The sequence below is a fragment of the Colias eurytheme genome, chromosome 3, assembly GCF_061535395.1.
Source record: "Colias eurytheme isolate Ceu_HAF_F1 chromosome 3, ilColEury1 Martin Lab GWU primary, whole genome shotgun sequence".
Classification (NCBI taxonomy): domain Eukaryota; kingdom Metazoa; phylum Arthropoda; class Insecta; order Lepidoptera; family Pieridae; genus Colias; species Colias eurytheme.
In genome coordinates, this window is record NC_142982.1 from 6,003,237 (window position 1) to 6,009,252 (window position 6,016).

Sequence of the window (6,016 nt, forward strand, 5' to 3'; positions counted from 1 at the left end):
AATGCCATCATTTAATAACATAATATAGCATACTCAAATATTTTTCAATAGATAAAACAATATACCTAACAATAATAATTATTGCCCCTTCAGAATAGTTAGGTAACTAGGTACTTAGATTACAAAATGTTAGGTAATAATAAATATTTTCTTTTTCACATTAGGTATTTATTACACTTATTCATATTTCAGCGGGCACATTAGATTTTATAACAAATTACTAAATACATCATAACGACTTTTAATTCTAATAGTTTCATTCTTATAAGGTTTTGATAAATTTTCTAAATAATTTCTCATTAGATATGCCGTGTTCGGTTCTGGAAAAATTATGTCTGAAACAAGCAATAAGAATTATAGTGTGTCGAGGGAATGAGAACAATATTATCCTAAGCAGTAAATAACAATTTAAGAACCCTCCCACAGCGCTAACATCGAAAAACGGTATGAAATAAATTTAGCTGTTGTAGGCGGAGTGAAGTATGCTGTATTGAAAAATTTGCTGAAAATGCGAAAGGCAATTTGCGTTTATACAAGTAAAGTAGGTTTAACCATGTGTAGGTTTCTTATAGAAAATACATTATTGTTTCTGAGAATTCTCACTTGAATATAAAGATCGCTATTTAATATACTCACTTAGGGCCCATAAACTCATGAACACTACGAGGAAGCAGCAAGTAATGACTCCGAAAATATTGAGTGTCAGCAGAAGTTTAGTGTGCCTGTCTGGCTCCCCATCGCTATATATAAGTAACTATTATTATTTAATACTTACTGAAAATATATTATAAATACTTCTTTAGTACCTACCTATAAAGGTTTCCCAGAAACTTGTGTCTACATACCAATAAAATACTTAAGTGTAGGTACCTACCCATAAAAGGTAAAAATAAAATATGTAAGATAGTTCACTTAAAAAAACTAATAATGTGTGAGAAGCTATTCTATAAAATCAGCACTTATTAATTACAATTAACTTGATCACTGACGGTGGTGGACTAATGGTGGAGGTAAGTAGGTGTTGTACGTAATAAATAAAAATTATTACTCTGTGTCTATAGAAGGCTGATATTACCTATTTGTTCATAAAGAAAATTGAAAAATGTATCAAATGAGCCTGAACCATAATTCTATTATTCTAATTATTACTTATGAATAAATACCCATTCCACGTGTGTTTAACAATACGATTACGATCAAAGTAATAAAAGGTTTGGCGAAAATAAGAAGACTCCACATTTTTTTCATGATCAGAATTTAATTCTATTTGTGGCCGTTTGTAGAGTAAAACACATGAAGAAGGTAGTAGACTTTAGATAAAAAGGATGTATAGACCTTAGTATAGACTACATACTTCTATAATTTAACGTTTCGAAAAGTTACCTGTCCACCGTAAAATGACAGATTTTAAAAAATGATTCTTATGCTGTGTTCTCAAGAAATTTAATTGTACTTACCTATCATATTTGCCAGAAAAATTCCATCATCTAATATAGGTAATATAAGCTACTTACTTGAAAGTTATCTAATACCTTGAAACAAAAGCATGCTCCATCTTGAGTTAATAATATGTAATAAATAGTATTTCTTTAATTTCTGGATGTCCTCGAAAATTTCATAGAAGGTTTAGGTTGTTGTCACATGGAATCCATAGAAAAAAGCTTGAAAATGAGTTGAGTGTGAGTGAAAATGAGACTTTTTATTCGACCAAAATTAAAAATAACTTTCTTTGAAACAAATAAACAAACATCTTTTTATTTTTGGCATCGACGTCATCGACACGACGTCACGTGGCGTTAAAAATAAATTATTTTTAAAATAATGATTAGTAGAGGTAGGTAGATACTTGTAACGTCATTGATTGTTGGTGCAAAAAGTAACTGTTTTTTTTTACTGTATGAAAAACATACATAACTAAACAAATATTGATTATTAAAAAAAGATTAAAAATAAAAAATGTACAAGGACATGTTGGATACCTATATAATGTGGAAAGTAAACAAAAATATTATGCAAGCAAAGTAAGCGATTATAAATTATTATTACGTAAACATAAACTGAAAGCAAAATGAGAAGATACTTATCTACCTATCAATCCTGAAAAAACCAAACCGCTGACTATATACCTAATCAGTAGGCATGTGCCTAGGTACTTACTATATAGTTAGGTTATAGGTAGGTAAAGTTTTATCGTCAGTATTTTTTGTTAAATTGTTTGTAATACCTAATCTACATTCTGCAATGTACCGTCATATCCTCCAACATTGCCTTTCCAGCCTATCTTTGCCCAAATTGAAATTTTAACTTTCCTGAGTGTTTATGTGGAGTAGCATGACATTTAAGACTTGTTTTGTTTTTTGGTAGAAAATTAAAGTCTTTTCTCGTAACACTGATTAGATAGCACATGTATAACGTCAATCAGTCTGCTGCTACATGTCGACAAAGAAGGAGGTGTTTTGGTGGTGCCAAATTTTTCTAAAAAAACTTGTCTCTGATCACTGGGAATCAATTAGAATACGTGAATATTTCTTATTATTTATTAAACTAGAATATAAAAAAGGAGGTTATTTGTTATTTACAAGCAAAAATACGTAGTATTATAGGAGTTTTGTCGCTGGGCAATGTAAGGTTAATAAATGTAGTGTGACCTATCCCAACATTGCCCAACCGTTTTGAGGTGCTAGGGCTGACACATTTTCACAAATAGGTAGCAAGGTAATTTTTTTTAGGTATAAATTAAGTACACAGCATGTTTTTTCTTTTAGGTACCTAGGTAGGATTGTACGAGTATGTATGCCTACCTAAGTACTTTTTAAATGTGTAGTAGAATTTACGTATAGGTACATAAATATTCATAATTTCAGTTTCATTTTAAAGATATACCTAGAAACAGTACGAACGCAATATTATTGCATGTGTACCTACCTATTACTTGTTACCCACCTACATATTTTATTAAACTTAATTTTTTCATCCTTTACCTAGTTGATTTTTTTGTGACAACCCTAGACCCTAAAAATTTTTGTATGAAGATTGTGAGAAAATTACACCTAACTTTGCCCATACAATTTAATGAAGATCTACTTATTTTGGATCATTTTTTGTAAGAGATTCGGCATCTCTGCCTTGTCTTGTACTTTGTCTCTTAAAAACAGCTACGTAAGTCTTAAAATGGCTGAAATATTAAAGGTGGGCAAAGTTGTATACTTTTCCACCTTACTTCGCCCACCTCTTTCTTCCTTATTTTTAGAGAAACTATTAAGAATATGATTATTTCAAGTATATATATTCATCCTAAATTCAATTCCCTACTCAAATAACAGCATCAATTCTGTCCATATTTTGTTTTTTCTTGTATATGATCAAAACACTGTGAAAAGCGGGCAATGTTGGAGGATATGACGGTAAAAAATATTTTAACATATGGAAACACAATATTCATATATCTAGGCATAAGTCAGCGTTTAATTTTCCCTAATTTCTTATATGGTTCGATACTGCCTGCTTATAATATTTCCCTTTTCATACCGACGATGATATTATGCATAGGAAATGATACCCTATCTATCATGCTAAAATTCGTGACGATCAAATATAGAGTCATAGGTAACAAACACTACCACAATTTTCGATAAATTATTTGCAAAAAATATGCCTTAATAATATAAAGATTATACGATACAATTTTCTAAGACGAAATAACCAATAACTGAATAATACCTAGATCACTGATGACTGTAATCAAAATTACGGAATCCCTCAGCGTTAATTTCGAAATAAAATTGCTTTTCCTCAAGAACTCATTTCAATCACCTTGTTGATATTTTAAAAGTAAATTCAAATAATATATTTTTCCAAAAAGAGCTTTGAGCGAAAGCTTCAGTTTGGTGAACTTTGGTAATAAACATAATATCTTAATGTATATTATGTATCTTCTTATGCAGGCATAGGTAAATAAAATAAAACGGTTGGTTATCGAAAATAGTACTTAATTTATTTATTTTAAAAAATACACACAAGTATGCTGTATTAATAATGTGCAATATTATTCTGTCTCGCCATTTAATTGTCTCGCTAAATATTTCGTAATCGTAATCAGTCTTTGTAGAAGTTATGACCCTTGTCAACATTATTAAATATCCTTGTCAAGTTCATACTGGTAGGTCGTGTTATATATTCACAGCATATAATGTTCCTAGAAATTTTATTTCGCACGTTGTTGTAAATTTAGCTTTTAAATAGCAAAATGCTTTCTAGGTCAGATAAATTTCAAAGTTACCGGTTGTTTCATATTGGAAATGCATTTTCCGTATCTAATGAGGCGTATAAATAAAGAATCCATATATATCCATATATTATTTGCACGTGTAAATAAAATAGATTTGCTAGCAAGCATATGAATTTAGGTATATTTTACCGCCAGTAGGTAATGCCGTGGTAAAGCCTTATATGCAATGTGATTTATATTTAAAAATAATAAACGCATAGTTACATCTGAATTTTTAGATTAATACATTAAATATTTTCAATCGAGTGTTGTATTGATTTTACAGCTCCTTATGCCCACAAAAATCACCCATGAAATAATTACAAAGTACATATTATGTCTGATGTGTTCTATAAAGAATTGAAGTCGACGATGCACAATTATTATTCAGCACTAACATAAGCCCTAATACATGTTTAAATACTTATTGCGTGAAACATAAAAAAGCCAATCGATGCTGAAAACATTTCTCTACGTGACGCTCGTTCAGACTGATTGTTAAAACGTATTCTATTCGTAAGTTTTATTCGTAGAATTCACTGCAGAATAACGAATTGGATAATAAAATATAGTAATCATGTCGTGTGCGATGTGCCTCTATCAAAAGTAGGTATGTTAAGATTATACATTTTGCATAATATACTGAATACTGATTGACAAGTACTCAAAGTTGTTAAAACAAACACGTATATAGAATATACATTCAGGATATGGAGACAATAGCTAATTAATTAAAGCATGAAATGGACCCAAGTATGTCCGTGCCATAAATTAGTACGAATATCTACTACTTAGGTACGATGAGTGGGTAGGTATACGTAAATATAGTAACAAGAATCATGTTTATGATGAAAACAAAAAACCCGACATAGCCCAGTCACTACCACCAATATTCTAATGATGACACCTCATAAGTCAAAATCATCCAGTGTTTTGGGCTGAAGTAGAACGTGCCAAATTAATATCGCGTATAAAAGTCGCTTTCGCTGTCCCTATGTATTCTTAAATCTTTAAAACAACACAACGGATTTTAATAAGTTTTTTTAAATAGATAGAGTGATTCAAAAGGAATAATAAAAGGAGGAAAAAATTTAGCAGGTATACCATTTGATAGGTTAGGTTAGGTTAGCGGGCGAATCCGCGGGTAAAAAGCTAGTATATAATATAATACTAGGTATACTAGAAGTACCTAATAGGTATTTATTTACTAATGCAATGTATGAGATGGAAAGTAAGTATGTACTCTACGAGGCAACAATGTATAATTATTGTGAGAACTGAACCTAGATTCTACAATAATTTCAACTTGAATGTCTATTGTATTAGAACTATTGTATTTTAATCATTGTAAAAAGTTACAATCAATTTTAAATTTTACCGGGTAATTTCACAGCTTTTTGTTTATGTAATTTGCAGTGTTCAGACACTTATATAACAAATAAAAAGAGATAAGACTATTTTTTCAGTAACCCGCATTTCTTAAATGACCTTTGAAGAACAAAATATGCAAATGTTTTATATTCATTGAAGCAGATTTACATCAATAAAATATAAATTCACTTAGTAATTTATGCGCAGCTTACTTTGGTTCGGTCCTCATTAAATAATATCGCAATTTATGAATGGAAATTCCAAAAACGTGTTCATAATATCATTCATTAAAATCATAGATATTGTCTGTTGGTAGTTGCGTTAGAGTATAATAATAAGTTCCATAGTTGTAGGAGCACATATACTTATAAGTAAGAA

The 6,016-nt window shown here is 30.1% G+C and overlaps 1 long non-coding RNA gene across 1 annotated transcript; it reads right to left on the bottom strand.

Moving 5' to 3' along the window:
* Positions 1–207: 207 nt before the first annotated feature.
* Positions 208–1,599, bottom strand: LOC149909612 (uncharacterized). The gene is made up of 3 exons (XR_016458626.1): positions 1,533–1,599; positions 637–740; positions 208–335 (listed from the first exon to the last, which is right to left on the bottom strand). It is a non-coding gene; the product is annotated as an uncharacterized LOC149909612 (long non-coding RNA).
* Positions 1,600–6,016: the final 4,417 nt, after the last annotated feature.